Consider the following 24,292-nt stretch of genomic DNA (forward strand, 5'->3'; position numbering starts at 1 on the left):
TCAAGGTTTTTTATTTTTATTTTTTTATTTTATTAGTTTCAGATGTACAAAACAATGTAATAGTTATACATTTCACCCCTCACAAAGTAATAACTCCCCGCCCCCAATCTACTACCCCTCTGACATCGTATATAGCTGTTACAATTCCATTGACACTATTCCGTATGCTGTACTCCACATCCCGTGACTATATATATCAAATTATAGTTGACATTCAATATTATTCAGCTTTAGTTTCAGGTGTGCAGTGCAGTGGTCAGACATCTACACCGTCCATGAAGTGGTCTCGCAAATAAGACGTGTCCATCTGACACCCTACGAAATATTTACAACATTATTGATTATATTCTCCAAACTGTCTTTCATATCCTGTCACAGTATTGTAGTTACCAATTTATGCTGTCTAATCCCCTCCCCTTCTCTCTCATCCCCACACCTTCCCATCTAGCAACCATCAGTTTTTCCTCTATATCTCTGAGACTATTTCTGTTTACTTTGCTCCTTTCTTCAGTTCGTTAAGATTCCATATATAAGTGAGATCATATGGTATTTGTCTTTCTCCGGCTGACATTTCATTTAGCATTAGATTCTCTAGGTCCATCCATATCATTGCAAATGATACTGAACTCCATACAATCTGAAGTCGTCAGATAGCCCTAGCAGAGGCCAAACTATTTAGTGTTTACCAGGACCTGTTGTGGTGAAGCTAAACCTAGTCATGAAGTTGACAGTGCCTTTGTGGGGGGCACATTTTAGTCATTTTCGGTCAAAAAGTGGAAATAAAAAGTACTGTTAGCATTTGCAGGGGTGGGGCGGTCCTGTCTTGCTTATAAAGATGACGAAAGCCTAACAGATGAGCCGTGTTTGAACCTAGTCCAGGCATGCGTTCTGACATGAAGGCTGATAAATGGTGTCAGGCTTCCCGCGGCAAGTACTTTGTGACGGCAGGTGTGCAGCTGGTGTCTGGTGCAGCGGGTGTTGGCTGCAGTAGGCTTCGCCCCAGTGCTCAGCTGACAGCTGGCCTGTCCTGAGAGGAGAGGTGCCATGGTGGCCCGGCATCTGGTGGCAGAGAGTCAGACAGAAGAAACCATCCCACTGGCCCTCGCACATTCAGCGTCACTTCAGGTGGGCTCTGCGACCCACTTGCTGACATCACGCTTCCCTGCCTGGGGTGTCTGAGTTCTAACGTTGGGTAGAAATGTTAGGACAACCTTGGCTGGGTTCATTCATTTTTTTGGTGAGCAAGATTAATCTTCAAAAGTAGGTGAGGTGGCCAAGATTCTAGAAGGTCTCACAGCTCAGTTGGATGTTTGATGGCTGCCAGGCATGTTGATTCACAGCTGCTGAGCATAAAATATGATCTAGAGGTAGGTGTTAGCCAAGTTCTACCGTGGAAAGAACAGACCACAGACTACTCTTCTGGGCATGTGTCTCCCAACAGACAGGAAATCATCCATATCGGGGAACTTTACCTTTTTAACTTTATTTTTGTTATCAGAGCACCAATTTCATACCTAATCTCTATGATTAGCTATACAAATGTATTTTTAAAATATGGGAACAAAAACCCATCTTAAATTTGGATGCACGAGTACCTAATACCATGCCACACTGTGTCCTTGTATCAGAGATGTCAGAATTTAGCGTGGGCTCCTTCAGAGCCCCCCAAAATGCAGTATCCCCAGAACTGTTATTGGCCTTTGCTTCATGCATCTTTTTCATCTGCTTTCATTCTATTGGACCATTCTCAATGATTCTTCCACATTAGTGGTTTTTACACTTAGCTCCGGAATATTTTGGTATGTTTTCAATGTCATCTAGATTCTTAAATTGGGTTATAATAAGTTAATGAGGAAAAGAGGACGCTGTTGCTATTTTTTAAATTAATTTTAGGTGTACAAAACAATGTAAGTTGCTATTCTTAATAGTTTACCTGTCTGTGGTGACATTTGTATGTTTCAGTTTTCAGTTTGTTGGATAGTTTGCTTGCGGAAGTGGTTATGTTTTGTTGTAAGACCCTGAACATTTCTATGTTATGCTGGAAGATTGCTGGGGATTTTATTGTCTTTGATTTTTTTCCTCCATGTTTTCACCTGAATTCTGTGTCAGTGAAATGCTGTTGCTGCCATGTCACTTCATTGTTGCAGAAAGGTGATCATTCTCTGAAGCCAGGGGACTTTGCATCAGCAGAAATGCCCTGTGTGCAGGTAGCAGTCTTTCTGCCCAGGTGTCTGGTGGTGGGAGGCACTCTGGCTGGACTCGTGATGAGCTGTTTCCTGAGCAAGTTGAAGTGAAGCGCAATGTGCATCCTCTGAAGTCCAGCCGGAGTGTCAGTGCAGGAACTTGGCACAAGCATTTTCTGAATGGGAGTTCCCACGCAGACAGCAGATGCCACAGGGCTTTCCCATCAGTCTTGTGCAGGTTAGGGAGAACGGAGCTGTAGGTTTTTTCCAGTGAAATGGAGGTTGGCTCTGGATGGTGACTGCAGCTTCTGTTTATAGACTCTTCCACGTTTGCAGCTTTGATATAGCTCAGCTTTGTCGTTTTCATTGTGCATTTTAGGTGGTAACTGCAAGCGAGTAAGGACTTGGGGACCAAGGCTTTCTTCCCCCATTACTAGCTTCAGTCAGTTCCAGCCTTGTCCCGTGTCCCTAAGCTCTGAGAAAGCTCCAGCTACCCCAGGGGTGGGAATCACTAGTTTGTGCTGAGATGTTGCTTGGGTGTAAGAGGAGACTTGACTTTCATTTTCAGCATACATCGGAGGGAGCGCCCTCATGTTTCTCGTAACAAGTTACCACTTTCTGTTCCTTAGCAACACGGAGGTGGAGATTTGGACCTTGTGACTGTGATTCAAGGGGATGAAACGGACATTTTGCAGTTGGTGACCCTGAGCTCTCAGAGAGGAATGATTTGCTAAACACCATGCAGCTTGGGGATCGAGTCTTTAATCAAATCATTTGTTTAGTATCTGTCTACTTGTTATGAGTAATGGGTCTTAGGTGTGATTAGCATTCAATGATCAGGTGCTTATGCTTTGCTTATAGTAGCTATTATATCATGAGGGGTTTGAATAGTAATTAAGTAGGTATTTAGAAACAACTTGTATATAAAAGGTACCATGGACAGTTGAATATACCGAGATCTTATCCTTAAATAGTCATCTTAATTTGTTAAGGTGTGTGCGCTTGTGTGTGTGTGTGTGTGTGTGTGTGTGTGTGTGAATCATGTGGATGTTAGTATTAAGAAGTGACTAGCTTATACTGAAAAGCGGTTGGGGTTCAGATGAATTAACATTCATTTTAAAGTAGGTATACAGGTCTTTTCATAGTTCTTCACCTTATTAAGTAAGTCCCTGTTTTCCTGCCAGGAATTTTAGCACATATACTACCTCCCACATTGTTGGGTTCCTCTTAATGTTGCCGATTCTGACTGGTTAGGAGTGTGCCGAATGGGTAATTCGTACTATCCTGAATTACACTAGAAGCATCCAGTTGAGTGACAAAGGAAAGGAATGAGTTAGGGGGTCTGTTGAGGTGTAGTGTTGATTTAGTGTCATTGGACCTTGGAGGTTTGGTGCAACCTCTTAGATACTGTGGGAGGAGTGATGCTGGTAGATGCTGGCTGAGCCCCACTCAAATATGCCCCTTTTTCTGGTGCTGCCTCTTTGTGGGTAACTTAAAGAAAGTCCCCTGCACATACGAGTCTCTGGAAGATAATCATTTTATTTTTTTGACTGGGCCATGGTTTGAAGTGATCAAACTTATCGTTCTTGAACCTGATGACAGCTTTCATTTCTGCCAAGGGAATCCGAGGTCCAGCCCAGCTAGTGTATGAAAGGAGCAAGTGGGTGAGGGAGTGATGGTAACAGAAGGAATGAGTTGGCTGTAGATGGTGAGCACAGGGGTGGATGAGGTGAAGGAAGGACAAAGACAAGGTTGAAGAGGATTTGGGCGTGTCCTCGTGTTGGCCAAGTGTGAAGGGAGACCTGTCAGTTAAGAGTGCTGTCAGAATGATTTCATTGTTGGCAGGAGGAATGTGCCCGTCTGAATATCGAGACATTGGGGGTCGGTTAGGAGAATTCCGTTTCCCTGTTCCTCGGTGTTTAGCTTCAGTGCCTTTGTATCGGCCAGCTTTATCCACCATGGTAGGTTGTGTGTCCTTCCTTGAGATCACATCACAGTCTACTGTCGAGATAGCTGTGCTGATGGGGTGTCTGTTCCTGCTGTGGTTCTAGGACGGGTAAGTGTGGACATTTGTAAGCGGCTGAGATGAAATCAGACTTGAATACACAGGAGAATTACCTAAGGGCTGGTTGTACAATTTGAGGGAGTGTCTGATTCTGTGGGTCTGGGTCTGAGAATGGCAGGATGCACTGGTTTAGGTTTTACTAGGAATGAAGTATTCATTTTCTGAAACTGCTGCTACATGACTGACTGCTAACTTATGTGGTTGTGGAGAACAATGAAATATGTTATGGAATATTTAAAAATAGGAACACAAACACTTAATCTTTAAAGAGAATTGGTTGTCTTATATAATAATCAATCAAAGTCAATGCAAAATGCTATATTTTCTCCTCGCACTATTAAAACAAAATAGGAATGACTAATAGTAGCCACTGGGATCAACTGCATGGAAGGAGATACATTCCTCTAAATTTCTTGGAGAATATGAACCCATATATCTGATAAGAACAAATTGCCAATCTGCACTTAAATCATGTACCTCATTTGAGGAAACAAGTTTAGTTTTTGGTAATTTTCCTAATAGTGAATCAGTGACCCAAATTTTCACTTAGATCTTCACTTTGGATAAAAATGACAAATAATCAGAAATTTCCAGAAAACAGTAAATATTTTTCAAAACACTTTAAAGGGTAATGTGATCTCAGTAGTGTATTGATTTCCTAGACATAGTCATTTCTGCCTAATGTGCATACTTTTGGGGAATGGTTCATTGGTTTGCATTCTATGGTGGTCGCTGTGCAGAACTTGACTTATTTGCATGTCGGCACATTTTGTTTTACTGTAAGCATCCACATTTTAAAGGTGCTGTAAACATCCCTGGCCTTCTGGGCGGGGAGTGTAAGAAATGCTGTTTTCTGGGGGGAACTTCAGTATATATGTTCTAGCTTAGCTGTGAATACCTTGATGTTTGCTTATTCAAATCTAATACAGCAAGTCCTCGACTTATGAACGAGTTCCATTCCGGGGGAACGTTCGTTTTAAGTGGGATTCATTCATAAGTCCAACAAAGTGAGTGTTATATACCTTTTACACAAATATACAATGTAAAACCAATGGTTGAATGGTTCATGTTATAAGAACGAGTGAGGTCCACCCTCTTTTCACCTCGGTCCAATCTCTCAATTATTTCACTTTCATTTCCATGGTTATTGCTTTGCACTTTCTAACAGTCCCCTCCACATCACCACTGCTTTTCCTCTTGCTTCCAGACATCCTGGGCTCTGATTGAGCACTGTACCAACTGTACACTATCTCACTGTACAGTAAGCACCCAGCAGCACAACTGTGACAATGTCCTGCAGACATGTGAGCTACTTCCGCAATTTGTTCACATCTACGAATGTTCATAATGTGAGGTCCGTTCGTATCTGTGAAACTTCACAACTTGAATGTTCGTTAAGTCGGGGACTTATTGTATGTACTCGTTTCTAATGATGCTTCTCTATGGGAATAGTGTTACAATGGACTGTCCACTTCTATTTTCAGACTTTGAAAATTAGCCACTTTAGTTGGGATTTCTCCAGGTGTGGAAGTGCTGAAGAATATAGGTCTACAGATACAGATCACGTGAGAGTCACTCCATGCTCTAGCAGCTGAAGAAGGAACACGGACTTGAAACAAGGAGACCTCTTTTTCCATGGCTTGTCCTGAATAAAAGAAGACATCATGGAGGATTATTTAAAATTGTGACTGAGGAAGGAACCCACCCTTGAATCAAGGAGATGTCTGTTCTGTGGCTTGGACTGAGTAAAATGAGAATGACAGGATTTATGAAAGTGGTGACTTATTATTTCTATGAGAATAAGTTATTGCAGTGATACTGGTTTCCTTATTTTTAAGTATGGCAGAAAATGTGGGGCATTATATATTTCTAATTATGTATAATGTGTAACCCTCTAGTGAGCTTGACTGGATGTCATGGCTTTGAATTTTAGATCCACCTGGTGTTGTCTCTACTGGCTGGAATTATGGTCCTAAGTGATGTCAGCATAGCAATAGAAACATCCCATCCCTCAAATTTTTGTCTGAGATTATAACTTGGGAAAAAGTTGAAAAAGGGTTACAAGAAAGCATAGACTCATTTTTCTGATATCCTTTCTTTATGGGGAAAAACATGAATGGTTTACCCTAGGCTTTGGTGTCATTATTACTGTTCTCTCCCCAAGGCCTAATATAATAATTGGCATTTAGGAAGTATTTGATAGACAGTGAATCACTTGTTATATTGGTATATTGTCACAGTTATTGGTCGAGTCAATGCATGAATGAACAAAAAGTAAAAGAAATGGACCTTAACGTAGAGGTGAAATTTGGATCCCACCTTAACCCTCAATTTTCTCCTTCTCTGTAAAGATTTGAGTCAAGAAACAAGGGCATTTTATTGGGCTATTTTTCTGAGAGCAGATAATTGGGTGATTCTGTTAGATTCAGTTAGAGTGATACACAAGTGGCAATTTGAGATTGGGGCTTTGGTAGAAAAGGAAGGTTGTCTATTGTTTTATTGGATGCTGCCACCTGTTTCAGTCAAGCTCACTGGAGACTAAATCTTACATGTTAAAAAACCAAAGAAGCATTTGTTCATTGGAACCGATCTCTTGTGCAAATCTCTTAGAAATCAAGAGGTCATTATTACTGAGAAGTAACTGTTTGCTTGTCAGTAGGTACCAGAGTCCTTGGCAATGTAATATATATAAAAATGCACCTGTCATAGTATTGAGTTAGCAAAATATTGGTATTCTCTTGGTTTTTGTAGTGTACATAAACATCTTCTCCAACTCAGTGTAAAACAGAAAACCTTGGATAACTATTGTTTAAATGACAAAAACATCTCGATAACTCCAAGAAACTCCAAGAAAACAGTGCTGGCACGTGAACCTGTGAAGTATCTCAAAGTCATTCATAAACATCATTTGAAATCATACGTGTCTATATTGACTCAGTTTTCCGAGCTGTAAAAGGGTGTTGTCACCTATGTAGGACATGAGGAAGTGTCTGACATTTGTGGACTCGAATGGAGCCTAAGAAATACGGACGAGGATTTCATCCCGAAGCTTACTTAGGGAGTTGACTGTGTGGCGAACAGCGTTAGACGGCTGTGCTGAAGCTACCTTTCTAGGTGAGAGTTTTGTCACCTTTGAACTGTACTAAAACTTCAAGCCAGACCCTTCTATCTTCAGATTCTCTGATTCCTCTGCCTGCCAGAGCAGTCTTGGGGAAAGATGACAAACCACATCATTTTGAAGGTGACATGTATCAATTAGAAATAAGCAATAATCAGAGACAAGACCAAAGAGTATATAAACTGATGTTATGTAGATCATCTTTTTCCTTCCCTCTTCTCTAGTCCATAAGAATCTCTAATCTCTAGAAGTTCCTCCGGCAAGAAGTAATGCAATTACCACCTGGCATGGTGGGCATGGTGCAGGCAGACTTTACACCTCTTATCTACCAACACAGATGAGCAGGAGAGCACAGCTCGAGCGACTGCCCCTGATTGATCAAATGGTAGCTTACAGATTCTCCTGGAGTGTCCTGGACATGTTTACTCCTGCGATGCTGCGCAAGTCTATCCCTCACGCCGATCCAAGGGGCCCGGGTCTGGTCCCTCCTCAGCTCCTGTCTAGACATCTTATGTGTCACGCCGGCCCAGCAGCCTCAGCACAGCATTCTTCCAGAATCTTCCAAAATGCAAGTGTGAATGGTGTCTACTGAACTGAAAATTAGATAACTTGCAGGGTTGGGCTGTTCCCGACCATGTCAGGTAGACCCAAGGCAACCCTGCAGGAGTATGTGGACAGAACAGGGAGGGCAGCAGGTCTGGACTTGAGCTAAAAGCTTCACCGGCTGCAAAATCAAGGGCCAAATAAATGTCCCGAACTTCCTTGCCTTTCAAATATTTACATTTCATTGGACACCTTAGGATTTGGAAAAAACCAGTTTTTCTTGCTATGGATTATCAACTCACCTTGGAAGGATTTGCCAGTACAAGCCCTGCGTATGTGACACTTGTGTGCATATGTGATACTCAGAGGTCTTAAGTTTTTCTCCTCCCTGCTGGCATTTTAAAAAGAGCTCAAAATCTAATCCTGGTATTTTACTGGTTACGTGGAACTGACAATTTATTTAAATACTTAGGAAACTTGTGTTTAAATAATGGTACTAAAATGAAAATATAAAATACTTGGTGAATGATAAATATGTATGAACTGTTCATGGATGTTAGGAAATGAGAATGAAAGTCAACATGTAATCGTTTTATTATTGTTATCTTGTTTACTTAAACTTTCTTGGAATATAATACTCAAGCACAGAGGCCTACGTTTATAAACATTTCTATATTTATATTTTATATACTTTTTTAGTTGTTCTGATAAATGAGCTGGTTTCCTACGGACGTTTCTAAACATGTTTTATTAAATTGTCTTCTGGAAAATATTTTAGAAAGGAATTCTGAGGACATTTTGTACAGCTACACAATTCTGCATTGTCTGTGCTCATGGATAGAAGAAAAGAAATGGACATGAAGAGTGCTTAATACGTTAATCAGGAAAAAAAAGTCAGGTTCTAGTTATTTATGTGCATTTTGAGAAAAATGTGTATAAAATAATGAAATACTGCTTTGCGACATTTCCTAATGTATTGTGATTGTTAACAGAGTTTGGGAAAATATGTAGAACTATTTTAATACATGATTATATTAGAATTGTCAGAATACCTCAGAATGGTGTACGTGTAAAAGCTTTTTTTGGCATTGCTGTGGGCTTTTTTGGGAAGGGGATTGCTCTGTGTATTGTTGTCATAGAGTTTTTATTAGGGTTCCTCTGTGTGGGTGTAATTGTGTAAATGGTCTTTATATTAAAATGTGTATGATATGACGGAATTGTCACGCAAAAGGCCAGCCTCCACGACACTTGCCTGTTCATGGTTAAGTGGGCTTTGTATTGCTGCTGATATAAAAGAAAAAATACTGTGTTATGCCATCTTATCAACCATAGAGATGGCTGATGCTTGGGGCATTTAAATGTTAGAGTAGTTTTGTTGGTTGCTGAGGAGTTGCTAATTGCTTTGCCTGTAATAAGCAAATAAAAGCTGAATTTAGGAGATGGAATAGAGCGTTTGGGCATTTGGGAGGGCTTGGGTGTGTGCACGTGTGCAGAGTCTTGTCCTCCCTGCGCAGATGCTGGGGATCAGCATATATTTTCTAAATATTCTGATGTTAAATAGATGTAGAATTTTTTCCCTTCACTGGTAGAATTGTTCAGTTGTGTTGCAACATGAATTTATTTCTGGTACATATTGCTATATATTTTCTTATGAACAGTGTTATTAATGTTAAATATTTTTGTTTAATATGCAATTTTCTACATGTATAGACAACATTGTAAATTCATTATAAATATGTGTCAACTTACTAGGTTAGAAGCACTTTGGTTTATCAACAGATATTATATTAGTTCTAGCCTCTCAGTGTGTTTATTGGATCCTTAGGCTCAATTTTTACATTGTGGTAAAGATAGTGTGTAGTATTTGTATAATATGTCATTGTTTTATGGCAAGATTCATTATGGTGGAAATGTCATTGGAACGGTTGGTCTGCCTTTGTTTATGGTTTTCAGATCTATTTGCATACAGATAGAACACAGTTGTATAACTTGGAAATCTCTGGTAAAATAAATAGCACAGTTTTGGAAAGTTTTCACTTGCCAATGGAATTTGAGTTTTGAACATAATAGTGAATTGTTCTTGTTTTAAAATACTTATTTCTAGTTGTATAGGTAATTTATAAGTTTTTATGGGGGATGTTAGCAATGATATATCAAACCCAAGTTCATTAAATCATGGACTGACAAAGGAATGTTTGTGTATTATGTGTATATAATAGACACAGTTATGTTTTTTAAAGCATAGGAACTAGTATACTTGCATGTTTTATACGTCTATTAATTATACATAGAGTAAAAACTTTCCCTAAGGGTTGTCATTTTATCTCTGTAAGTAAATAATTGGGCAGCTGAAGGGATGTGTTTTTAGATGGTTGTAATAAAATTCTTAGGGTATATATAAGTTTTACTTTAAAGTTTTAGTCCTTGAAATGTAAGGATTGCTTGGGTATCCATAGGTGTATACATATATGTTGTGTATCTATGCATGTACATATGTGTACACGTGTGTATAAAACTTTATATTAAAAGTCATAGCTTAGAAATGTCATGTTTTAGCCACATGATTGTACCTCAGCTTTAGTCTATGTTCTTTGACTTGTTTGAGGGTGGATGGGATAGGACATTTTGGTTTATGAACTTTATTACTTATTTCATAACATCTGCATAGGAGTTGCTGATACGTGTATATTGTGTGACCACCAAACTGATACACAAAGGTGAAAACACTATTTTGGCAAATTGAATTGCTATACTTTGTCTATTTGGGATGTATTGGGTTACTGGGTTTTGCATTATTATTTTCTTTGGTTTATAGAAGATAAATATCATTTTATAAAACACTTCTGGATATATGATTTCTGTCAATAATTGAGAAATAAATTTAGAAATACTGAAATGTTAAAAGATAGAATCATGGTTTGATCATAGGTACAGAGCGAGTGTCTTCATGTGAGTTCAACTTGATTTTAATGGTTTTTGTTTCTTGTGTTCTTGACGTTTTGTAATTAGACCTTTGTTCAAGTGTAGAAATCATTGCCATTTATATTGTAAGTAATGTAAACATGTACAGTTTTTCTTATCCCATTTAATTTTAGGATGTTCAACGTTGGGTAGGAGGGAAGTATTTGACTGCTGTATGTATAATAGACAAGCTTTTTGTATAACATCTTAACTTCCTAGGTGTATAGAAATGTTCTCTTTGCGTGTAATTGCACGCATGCGTGCACACTCACACACACTCACACACAGAGTAAATATAAATGTTGAACTATGGTTAAAAAAATACCAATAGAAGTGTTACCTGACCGTTATGTGTTCTATTTCACTTAGTGTGTATAGGGGCGATTAGATAGTTGTGTATATTTGATCAGGTTTTTGTTTTTATACCATATAATGTTGCTGATGTACAGAACTTTCTGTCACATTTTTAAATATATATCATCTAAAATTATAGCATGTGAACTTTTATGTTTCTTTGCTTATAGAAAGGGTGAACCACCTGCTGTTGAGCATTGAGTGTGATCTTTCCGACTGCTGGGTGTTCATCTTTAAAACCCGCTCTTTCTATATATGTAGCATTGCTGATATACTTTCAATTATCAGAAACTTTGTGAATACAATTCCATTTTTTCACTGTATGTTTAGTGATTTGTTTTAAGGGATTTGGACGGGGTAGTGGATGTTTTCTGATTTCATCTCTAATGCGTGATTCTTTTGCTTTATATCTATTCTTTTTGGTTTATTCTGATTGTGGACATGCACATGTTGCAATTAAGGTGTATTTAACTTTTGCAAATTATTTTAAGAACTCTATAGGTGGCTCTTTGGAGTTTAACAGACGTATTTAATGATTGCTTTAGAACAACTTGGCTTTGTAAATACATAGAATGTTGATAAAACAGGATGATGGAGGGTAGAAAGTTTTCTTTTGACATTGTTCTCCCTTGTGTAGTATTTATTGGATTGCTGGGATTATTAGAGACAAGTTATTTGAAAATTGGGTTAAAAGCCTCTGAGCTATATTTTTGTTACTTGTATATATGTTGTCAGGGCGGAAATAGAAATGGTTAGAAGTATTTTTTTTAGAAGTATTTTTGCCTTACATTCTTTTTAGAAGAAAAATTAGATTGTAATTGTCAAGTTGATTGTAACCATTTTATATAAAAATACCTCAGTTTAAGGGATACATACATCTGTCTTATTATCCCAGTTGTACTGGGGTTCATGATGCAGTTCTCTTTTCTAAAGAACATGTATAGACTCTCTAAGCTAAGTGGTTCTGTGTCCATTTGTTACATGGCAATAACCAAGACAACTTTGTAAATAATGGGCACTGGAATATTTCATTTTAAGCATCTGGAATTTCTAGGTATATGGAGAGTCTCACATAATTTTGTAAATATGCCATTGTAAATTTGTTAGTATCATTGTCTTTCAAAAATAACATGGCAATGCAATAGTTGATTAACAGGCTCTTGGAGCTATGCAAAATTTATGTATTAATTTGGTTGGTAAGAGGAGAATTGGACAAGATTATGAATTTACCCCATTCTCATAGAACAGTTTGCCATCGTATCAAGTCTGACGTATATATTAAAAAACTTATACCATGTAAATTCATTTGGCGTTTTTTTGATGTACCAACTTTTCTGATATATTTCTTTTATATTATTATTTTTTATTAAGACGTTTTTTACAGCAGTTTTAAGTTCACAGTAAAATTGAGGGAAGGTACAGAGATTTCCCATGTCTCCTGCCCCCAGTGTCAAGCCATCACATGGGTATTCACACCCATTGTCACCATCTCCCACCAGGTGACATGTTTGTTATAACTGATGACGTATATTGACATGTCACAGTCACCCAGAGTTTACATTAAGGTTCATTCTTGGTGTTGTATGGTCTAACAGTTTGGATAAATGTATAACGACATATCCATCATTGTATTCTACAGAGAATTTTCATTGCCCTAAAAGTCCTCTGTGCTCTGCCTATTCATCCTTCCCCCCTTCCATATTTTTTTGAACATTCACAATATAAATGATTTTGTTTAAGAGATTTTATACTACCTCTTGGAACTATACACAGTTCTGTATGTGTTCCCTTGGTTGCATGACAATATTCAAGACAACTTTGTAAATACTAGGCAGATACAAGTTTTAATTTTCAACATCTAGTCTTCCTAGATGTATAGAGTCTCACAAAGTATAATTTTGTAAATAATTCATTGTAAAATTGAATGGTTTTATTTTCTTCAAGTGTCTTAACAAAATTGATAGGATGGTGGGTTTCTTGAGCTGTTTATTGATTTTTTTATCTGTTTATGGAATTGCTAGGGGAAGGAAAGTTAAAAGGGAAGGTGCCTTCACTTTTGCTTTCTCAAAGAAAATTGTACATTTAAGCCATCGTTTAGTGCTTATATGAGACATAAAAAAGCTGTTGTAATTTTATAGTTGTATTGATAGGACATTATATGTTTTAATCATAGGAAAAGTATTTTATGACTTTATTCGCCCTCTTTGAACGACAGTTTTGTATTTCATAGGACTGCGGGACAGCATTCAAGACAGCTTTGTAAATAACACGTACATGCATCGTTTTTAAACATCTAGTTGTTCTAGATGCATGGAGTTCGGCAAAATATAAAGGTGTAAATATGTCATTGCAGACTATCATAAGTTGGCTTCTGTAATGTTTTGGCAGGGTCATAGGTAATTAATAGTATGTGGCCTCTAGAGTTATATAACATGATTTTCAGTGGATTTTGGGGGAGAGGCTTAGACAGATTGTCTCCATATCTTCATATTGGTAAGTTCTCATGTAAAAGGAAAGATTACATTGCATATTTTTAACAAAGAGAAAATACCCATGGGTGTATTTTTATATTTAGGAAGAAAAAGGAAGACATAAGAAGGGAATCACTGTTTTAAATCATATTCAGAGTTATATTCAGAGAGATACTCAGAGTTAGAAGAGATTCACATTGCTAAAGTAATTAATTTGCTATGCTATACTCATATACTCTGCAAATTTATGTATGTATATGCATATCCTTGTATATTATAAACGTATATACACATACACGTAAAATTAGTTTTTGGAGTATAGATCTGATGATCTCTTATTTATTAGCTTATTGCTTTACATTTTAATTTTTTTAATTATGAAAATTGTATTAATTCTTAGCTTAAACATTTCCAGAAGCCTGCTTCATGATATATATATATATGTATATGTATGTATGTTAATTGTTATATAAGATAATTAAACTGCTCCATATCTGTGTTTCAATCTGTTTTTTCATGTATATGCATCTGTATGAGAAGATATCCCTTTTTTTTTACTTAAAATTTATTGGGGTGACAGTGGTTAGTAAAATTACATAGGTTTCAGGTGTACCATTCTGTAATACATCATCTATATATCACATATTGTCTCGCAGCTTTTTAAAATTTTCTGGTTAATAGTTATATTTGTATGTTAGGTGATGAAACAAATGTCAAAAGTATTGTATTTTCAGTTGCATGTTTTTTAGAAAGGACCTGTCCGGTATCAATGAAAGTATAAATCAGCATAGCTTTTTGAAGAACAGTTTGGCAATGACATTCAACATGAGTATGTAAAAGTTTTGAAATGATGTAAGTAGTTGCTAGGATTTTCTCTGTTCTAACTCTCAAATTTATGAAGAAGAAAGTATGGTACAGAGTATAACAAATTGAACCATGGAAATAATGCACCAGTAAAAGAAAGATTGTAACGATTATAGCTTATTCATATGAATGTAATTCAAACACTGAAAAAATAATCTTATATGGAAGTTTGTTTTAAGTCAATATTTAAAATGTCATTTTTGAAACAAGCATCAACTCATTGTGTTTTCAGAGGTGAGACAGTTTGCCTCTAGCTTTTCTAACAGAAATGTTCATTGTTTCTATTGGGGAATGTGATTATTCTGACATGAATGGAGTTAGTAATGCTTGTTCACCCCTGTTATTATAATGGTAATTATAATCCTGATTGTTATAGCATTTTTTGTGAAATTGTACACGTTCAAGTTACATATTAAAGCATTGTTTGTCTATATATTTGTATATTGCTCCATGACAATCTAAAACGAACATATGAATTATTGAAAAGAATGTTGTCTAGAAGACTTTATGGCAAAATTTTAACTTTGCTGTCTCGAGAGATGGGATTAGAAGGACTGCTTCTACTTTTCACATTTGAAATTTTAAAGGACTTCAAAAGGAACATTTCAACAACAGGGAATTTTAAAGCTACAGCCAGTTTGTGCCTGTCTTTATCCTTGCCTTCCAACATCTTGGGAATATCGGGCTGTTGTATCCAGCTGTGTATTCTCGGTGGCCATATGAACAGCTGATGATGATCACATGACTTACAGACCAGTGTTCCCAGTGAAACACAGTGTCGGATTACCCAGGGAAAGAAGAGTGGGAAGGAGGAGGTATGTGCTTACTGTACTATTTGGATTGACAAACAGATGAGTGATGAAAATAACGACTGAAACTGTCTGTAAAGGATTAATTTTGATAAGGCAGTGTCACATTTGTGGTTACTGAGCAGATGGAGTTGTTAGAGGGAGGGTCTCTGTTTTGAGAGTTACTCTTAATGAGTAATTGGAGAATGGATTGTTTACTTTTATGGTAGTTGATTCTATCAGAAGCATTTTAAGTAGGTTTCTGTGGCTTTAGATTATTTGGAATTAGCACAGAAACATTTCAGTATTTTTAAAAGATTTTATTGGGGAATTGGGGGAGGGAACAGCATTGGGGAATCAGGGAAGGGGAACACACAAGTTGCTGTCCTTTTGTTCTTCAGTCTAGTTGTGGAGGACGTCGCTTCACTGGCCCATGTTGGTATTATCATTGCGCTCTTCTCGGGTGAGGCAGTTGCTCGCTGGCCATTGGACGACCGCTCACGGTGGCTCACGGCAGCTCACAAAAGCTCATGCCCGCTGCTGGCCAGCCCCACTGCAGCCTACGCTTGTTGCCGGTGACCCACAGTAGCCCAGCTCCAGGTTGAGCTGTTGCTCACCATCTTAGCTGTAGAGGGCGCAGCGTCACTGGCCCATGTGGGATCTGAACCAGCGACCCTGCTGCTCAGATCTGGCATCCCAAACCAACTCCTAATAAACATGCTGCTCGGCCAGCCGCATTTCAGTATTCTTTACCTTTGTGCTACAAGTGCTCTGAAAAGGTGAGGCAGTAGAAAAGTTATCTTTTTGGGCAGTCATATTTGCTGGTATTGAATGATATTAATTCAATTCATCCTAATTTGTGTTCTGGCATCTCCTTTGTATCTTACCTTGGCTTTATGATATATTTCTCAGGTGAATATGATGAAAGAAACACATATTTGCAGATAACCTGAGGACAGCTAACATCAAGAACATCCCTCTTTCTATGGAGTGTTTAATTCATGCGTCGTAACTCTAAACCACAGGTAAGAAGGTTTTGGATCAAGAAGTGCTGTTGTGGGACGAGGCTCTTGCCAGGCCCAGGACGTTAACACTAGTGCAGACTTCGTTTTTCTTGGGCATCTGGGAATTTTCAACTGTGCCTGAGAATTAGTAACTTAATTTATTTTTAAAAAAACTTGATTGGGGAACAGCTATGGTCATTGGTTACACAGTGCTTTCATGCTACAATGGCATAGTTGACCCTTTTAAGGAGAGCGCAGCTCACAATGGCCCATGCGCAGACCTTAGTGTTATCAGCACCATGCTCTAACCAGCCGAGCTAACTGGTCACCCCCATTGCTTAATTCTTTTAAAAGATAATTTTAGCAAAGTAAAGATGTAGAGTATATGCAGAAAGTAAGAGATTATTTGTATCTTCAGTTAATTTACTTAGGATCAACCCTGGCAATGTAACTAGTGTTACAAAGGAAATGGTCAATTGTGCAAGAATAGGAAATTGTGAAGTAGCCAAACTATATTTTTGGAAGTATAGTTTTGTAGAGTGATCAGGCAGAAGTTTGTGTAAACTGAGGAAACGTGCTGATAATGAAAAGCAGCAGTAGTGGAATCATGGCTGACACGGGCTGAATCAGCTAGGGGACTGATCAGTGAGGAATTGTTTTTTACGAGTTCACAGGAATTTGTAACAGCAGCACGAGCCTCCCGTACCTGCTGTGTAAGCTGTCTCATCAGAGTGGAGTGTGACTCACCTTACAGTGTTTCTCCTTTTCCCTGTCAGGAGGTGAGCGTTCCAGGAAGCCACACCTTTGCCATCTTGCTTTTTAATGCCAAGATTTGGTGCCTACAGACCTGTCGAGCACTCCTCAATCCAGTGCCCTTCATGCCCATCACTGGTCCCAGGACCACCCCTGGAGAGCTGATTGTAAGGATAGCTGATTGCGCATTTGATGAGGCTGTAGTTGGTGTTTTGCCACTTTTGGTGGCAGCTGATGGGATTGGAGAGAGTGGTTTAGGTTACATATTGCTGACTGGCAGATTATCCTGAATTTATTATTGTGTTATTTCCGTGATTTCATGGTTGACAATTTCGGATAGGACCAGATGTGTGGGATCCACTGGGAAAGCCCAGTGGTTGAGGGTGACACAGACCCCTAGAGGGCGGAGCATGTGCACAGTGCTGTCACATACCCGCAGAGCTTTGAGATGCCTGGGAAGTCTGAGCTGAGGCCTTGAACTAGAGGGCCCCTCCTAGCCATTTCCAGAGGAAACAACTAGTGTTAGAGGAGAAACACTATGACAGTGACGTGGCCTTCTGATCTGGCTTCAGAAGTCACATAGCATTACTTCTGCTGTGTTCTGGTAACAGCGTCATATTGCCAGCCCATATTCTAGACGTTTCCATCCTACATGAAGGACCAGATGGAACAAGGCAAAGTAAAGAGCTACATACAGCTCAGGTCTTTAGTAGTTATTTTTTAATTTTTATTTTTATTTTGGGGTCTTTTCACAAGGTTCTCCTCAAATCACATCTCTCTCTGAGATCAGTTTCTAAAATGAAGTCCAGAATTCCACTTCTCATACACTGAATTTCTCACCACTGGTTTCCCAAACACCTTCCTCATTCATTGCCAGGCATAGATTAAAGTCTTGTGGAATTTTTTGTGACTTTGGGAGTAAATTCGGCAAAATATGGGAAGTTGGAGAGAGAAGCAAATTCCATGGTTTGGGGGATTAAGTTTGGGATACAAAAGGGAGAAGAGCCCAGGTGCGGTGTGCCAGTGTGAGATTTACACTCAGAACTAAAGCTGCGGGACTGCCAAGGATGGGACAACCGTCCATGAAACCAGTAATGTCACAGTGAACTGTGCATCCCAGCTCCTAATGCATGCACAGCTGTGATTTCTCCTCCTTCCTTCACTTCCCACTACACCCCTTAGAAAGTTAATTCATGGGACATACTGCCAACATTAAACTTTTTTTCTCAGACCCTCACTGCCTACTTGTTATCCACGGAATAACCTTGAAAGTGAAGGTTTTGAATCAGGAAAATGCCCCCCGCTCCCCTTAGGATAAATCGAAGCTTAGTAGATTAATGCCCTTTTTTTGTGGGGGGAGGTGTACTTGGCAGTTCTGATAGCTAGCTGGAATATTGGGTCAGGAGTTAAATATTTTCCAAAGTTCCATTGTAGCCTGCATATCTTTAGTACAATTACTGTTTTTCTCATCAAAAGGACCGAGCTCGTTTTATTCTTTTCATTGCAACGTTTGGTCACTGTTGTCATGTTTCTCATACAGAAAAAAATCATGTAGGTTGTATGAAATCTGTATATGAAAGAGTGACTGAGAGATACGAGCCACCAAACACATAGTTGAAAAGGATGCAGACGACGTGAGGAGAATGTTGGAGGGATCAGTCCACTTAGCAAAGTACATGAAGAAAGAGTACCAACGTATGGCCTCCTTAGTGTGGGAAAATTCCCAAAGGAATTTCACTGTTGCATTTCATTGCACACACAAAAATTTCATTAGTTCCTACTGAACTCATAAAGTGTGCTTCTGACTGTTCCTCGTTTTCCCCACTGTGTCCTCTTCAGGTGATGAATGAAGAGGAATCTGATGTCATGGCTTCTGCCTTCTTCACCGAAACCGGAAGATGGTCTTCATAAAATATGGATACTCGTCTTGTGTGTGCCAGTGGACACTCCTTGCAGATCAGAAAAACTGGACTGAGAAAGCTCATGTTTGAACATGACCTAAAGGGTGTCACTGGAGAGAACCGGACCAGGCATGTTGACTGTTGGCCTGGGTCTCAAGAGTGGGAATGGCGGAGACGTTATTACAGAGATGCTTAGGAGGTGTAATTGGGAGGTCTCGTTCCAGCACTCCCATGAGTAAAAGTGCTTGTATTTATAATTTTCACTTATCACAGGGTAAATCTTTTTTAATTAAAGTTTATTGGGGTGACAGTGTTTAGTAAAGATACTTAGGTTTCAGGTGTACAATTCTGTAACAAATCATCTATATATCACATTGTGTGTTCACCACCCAGAGTCTATTCTCCTTTCATCACCATATTTGATCCTGTTTAGCCTCACAGGGTCAATTTGAAATGTATTCACAAAAACTGGTTTTTTGAGATTTCAGAGGACATAGAAATTAAAATATAATAGTTGTACTTTAAATGCCTTCGTTTTCTTTTTAATTTCACTCCCCAATGTTATCTACTATTAATGGAGGTTTCTGCACATTTTCTGGGTTGTGTTGATGAACAAATTAATACACCCATATGTTAGCTACATACTTTCTAGGCAGTAAACATACTTATATATAAATTATTTTGAATTTGTTCAAGTTATTTTTTGAAATGATTTCAATGAATTGGAAATGCTAGGACTAAGGATATTCAAAATTTATATTTTGAGTCAAAACAGCTTTACCCCTAGTTGTAGAGATTTCTCACCAGTCTGTCTCCCAGTGTTTGTTAATGAGAGTTCAAACTACAAAACTATTCAAAATTGTGCAAACATTAAATACTGGTGTTCTTAATCCTTGACAGTGGTATTAGACATTGCTCTTCCGTCATTGTTCAGCTCAGTCATCTTCGTGTATCCTTATTCTTCATGGGTGTTTGACTTTGTATTATTTCATTTTCTTGTTTTTTTTTCATTTCCCTTGGAATGTTACTGTCTTGGTTACTGGTTTCTAAGAGCTCATATATGACTAAAGATGTTAGCCATTTGTCATGCAATTGCCACATATGTTGCTGTCATTTTACTCTGGTGGTTTATTTGTCGATTGTATACAAGTCATGTATTGAAATACACTCATGTTCTCTTTTATGCCTTTTGTGTATTGTGGTTTTCTTTGAAAAACATGTTTTCATTAGAACATAAATTTTTTCTATTATATTTTTCGTCAGTTATTTTGTCATTGTTAAGTTAATCATTACTATGGTTTTAAAGCATTACATACTCAAACTATTCATCTTGACTTGAGCAGTTACCACTTGATTCAAATTCTATATTGTATAGAAATTCCCCCATATAATTGGCTGCATTTCTATTGACTTGTTTTTTTACCTCTATTGATAAAATTACTGATGCTTTTTATTTTTCAGTCTTATCTAGTCCATTGAGTTCTATGTCATTTCTCTTCTTTTTCAGAACATTCCCTGTCTATATTCGCACTTTTTTCTCTCAAATGATGCTTAAAATTATTTTGCAACTTGGAAAAAAAATGCAATTTTGATTTCATTTACACCAAATTTAATAGATTTATTAGGAGAGAATAAATCCCTTTAAAATTGAGTCTTCCTATCCAACTGCAAGGTATGTCTTTCTATTTTTAATCAAATTGTTATGTTGGGATACTGCTACTTTAGTTTTTTTATTTAGTTTCAGGCATTTCACAGTGTTGAAGTCATGGAAATTTTACACCCAGTTTATTGACACATGAAGGCCGTTTTGTATTTTTTAATGGCATTTAATTGAAATTCTAAAATTAAGGCTCTCTTTCATAATTAGTAAGTATTTCCAGAATATTTAGAATCACAAAGTACCCTTGGTTATTTGAGTGTTAATACTAATCGTGTTAGTTTAAGGTTTGTTTACTTAGGGTTATTTTAGGAAACTTTTATTGTGAATTTATTACCAAATTTGTTGACAGGTTTCATTAAAATGTCTTATATATTACAGTTGACCATACTTGCCATTTTAATTATTGATTAGACTAAAAATTAACTTTTTCTAAAAACAAAGTCTTACATGAAGTGATTTAATGAACTAAATTGTGTGTATGTGAGTGTGTGTGTATACATACTCCCCTATTAGAATTGTTATAATTTTATTTGCAATTTCTGAAAAGATAATCCTAAACAAACAGCTTTATTTTTATGTATTTTTTTTGTCAGGGTTTTATATTTGGTTTACTGGCTCTACCGAAACTCTTTAAGGTCAGCATTGTTTCTTTAATTTTTATTTTGAAATAATTTTTGGCTTACAAAAGTGTTCAAATCAGTGCGTAGTTACTATTTTTTTGCTTTTTAAAAACTTAAATTTATTGGGGTGACATTGGTTAAATAAAATTATCAGTTTTGATCATGTATTTCTATAATACATCATCTATATATCACAATTTGTGTTTATCACCCAGAGTCGGTTCTCCTTCCATCACCATATATTTGACCTCCTTTCCCTGTTAGACAGTGTATGAGATATGTCTTCCAGGGGGCATGCAGCATTTACTCTAGTCAGGAAGACTTGGAGCCTAAAGGTCATCTTAAGTCACTGATTTTTAGTTCCTTGGGCTGTACAACTCAACACAAAAATGTAGACTGCCTAACCTATGTCATGGGAAGATGTCTCTAATAGCCTGTGGTTCTCCTTCATCTCTTATCTGTGGTGATCATAGAACCATGTGTTGAATGAAGCACAGGAATCACAAAAGGAGAATGCTCTGGAATATATGGAGCAAAGACTCTGGAGGGCCGTTGCATCACTGAGGCCTTTTTCATGAGTGAGAAGTATATGTCTGTTGTGTGAAGCCATTGAGGTTTTGACGTTGCTGTGACTTCAAAGTGATTAATATAGTTGGATAAATTATATATAAGAATTCAAGGATTGGTGAATGCACAGAATGGAGGATTGGATTGATGGTTTAAAGCTTGGTTGTAGGAGTGGATGATAGAAGGAAGGATATAAGGGAAGGTTAATGAAATTTTCTATATAATTAAGCTTAAATTAAAATATAATTTAACAATTAATGGACAAAGGAATACATGATTGGATATTTAGAAAGAAGTCTGGAAAAAATGGTTGCAAGAATCTTGCTTTATGGAATTGAAGGTAGAATAATGGATGAATGAATGCAAAATTGGGTGAATGTAAGAATAGATGGAAACTAGAATATATATGAGCATTTGGCTGGAGACAAGAATAAAAAAATGAATGTTTTCTGAAACTAATAAAAAAGAATGTTTTCTAAGAAGCAGTTGGAAGTATGGATGGATGGTTTGATGGACTCAGTATTCAATGAAAGTGGAGATAGATAATCTAGATGTTAGAATTCGAGTGGATTGCAAAATGGAATGTTAGGTGCATGCTAGAGATCTAAATACCTATTTAGATTGATAGGTGCAAACATGGTTGACTAGAATAATGGGTGAATATAGGGATTAATGCATAGATAAATTGATACATGAGTGTGATAGCATTGTTGATGGTTTTAGGGTGGCTTCATAGATGGATTGATGCATAGATGGATTTTAGGAAGGATGGTACAGGAATTTCATCATTGAAAAATACAGTAATAAAATCACATGGTAAAATTGAAGAAGATGGCCAGACTATTATTGAATGATATAGGCTAATTTGTTGTTACTTATAAAATTAGAAAAGCTTAGTGGTTGGATTCTCAAAATTTTCTGATAATAAGAAAAATAAACCAAGTGTAGCGAGTTCACAAAAATAGCTTTCTCTAATAATGATTTTTAAAAATATTTTAATAAGTTGGGGATTTTTAGGGGGTTATGGTCATGTACATATCACAATTTCCCCATATTCTCCACAGTTTTAACTTGAGTTTAAGAAGTGAGACCTTCAGGTGCTTCATTACCTGACATTTCTATATCAATCCAAATTCTTATTCTTGTTCATCATTTCTGTGGACTTTATATCTTCAAAAATGCTGGTAAGCATCAGTAAAACTGTTGTACTATATTTTCACTAGTTTGTGGAATCCAACTTTATTTGTAATATTTTAAAATCTAAAACCATATATGAATTCCATAAAACCTAAGATTGTCAAATTGTGGAGTGATTGCCAATGAGATGCAATAGAAGACACAGGAAGGCTCAAATTTTAATGCAGCGTTGATACATAGATTTATAGATTTTGGTGTCCTCCTCTGTACTCTCATAGAATGTGATGTTATCTAGACAGAGGTGGTAATCTCTGTACATGGTAAAATTTAAATTTATTTAAATATTAAATATTTTGGAATAAACACTTATACTTCTCTGTGCTCTGAATATATTGTTGCTTTCCTCTCTTGGTTTATTTACCTGGATTAATGGTGGATGGATAGAGGGAGATAAGGAAGGAAGCCAGACAGGTAGGGTAAAAATATGAAAGGAATATAAAAAGGCATAGGACGCAAACCATTAGGGAGTAGAAACTTATTTTCAGCTGTCCAAAACAACACAATTAGTTTTAGCTGTATAAAACAACAGTGATTAAATACTTATATACCTCACAAAGTGATTTCCCTCATTTAGCCTAGTACCCACTTGGCACTATACATAGTTATTACAATATTATTCACTGTATTCCCTATGCTGTACTTTACATCCGTGACTAGATTTTTTTTTTTTAGCTGAGCCATCCTGCCACCTGGCGGCAGGCATCTCAGCTGGGGCCGGGCATCAAACCGCTGTTGCTCAGAGCTCAAACTCTTGAGTGAGCTCTTAACCAACTGAGCCACTCGGCTGGCCCCTAGATATTTTTTTCAAATTATATTGACATTCAGTGTTATTTTATGTTTGTTTCAGGTGTACAGTGTAGTGTGTCAACATGATGTTACTTATTTGTGGAATCTAAAGTAAGTAAATGAACAAACAATACAAAATCATAGAGAACATTTTGATGGTTGCCAGATGGCGGGTGCGCTGGGTGAAAAAGGTGAAAAGATTAAGAAGTACAAATTGGCAGTTAAAAGATTATCATGGGGATGTAAAGTTCGGTATGGGGAATAAAGTCAATAATGTAAAACCATATGTAGTGTCAGGTGTCTACTAGACTTATTGGGGTGATCACTTCACAAAGGAAATAGAATTTGCTCCAAGTAATACGGGTCTTAATGACAGCAGGAGGTTAAATTTTATTTCCAGATGCATGATTTAGGGGTACTGCTGATATTCTCAGTGAATGGTTGACAGTTGAGGAAT

At 37.4% G+C, this 24,292-nt stretch overlaps 1 long non-coding RNA gene across 2 annotated transcripts in view; it reads left to right on the forward strand.

Annotated features, from left to right (window-relative positions):
* The first annotated feature begins 5,557 nt into the window (after positions 1 to 5,557).
* Positions 5,558 to 24,292, forward strand: part of LOC109396138 (uncharacterized) — a 64,841-nt gene continuing 46,106 nt past the window's right edge. The window contains exons 1-7 of one of the 2 annotated variants that reach the window (XR_002126801.1): positions 5,558 to 15,374; positions 16,260 to 16,372; positions 17,128 to 17,271; positions 18,944 to 19,279; positions 20,513 to 20,677; positions 21,259 to 21,300; positions 22,917 to 23,036. This is a non-coding gene — a long non-coding RNA (uncharacterized LOC109396138). Of the gene's footprint in view, positions 15,375 to 16,007; positions 16,127 to 16,259; positions 16,373 to 17,127; positions 17,272 to 18,943; positions 19,280 to 20,512; positions 20,678 to 21,258; positions 21,301 to 22,916; positions 23,037 to 24,292 lie in introns of those variants that run through there. The other variant, XR_002126802.1, reaches the window with a different exon arrangement.

The sequence above is a fragment of the Hipposideros armiger genome, unplaced genomic scaffold (genome assembly GCF_001890085.2).
Source record: "Hipposideros armiger isolate ML-2016 unplaced genomic scaffold, ASM189008v1 scaffold_504, whole genome shotgun sequence".
Lineage (NCBI taxonomy): Eukaryota > Metazoa > Chordata > Mammalia > Chiroptera > Hipposideridae > Hipposideros > Hipposideros armiger.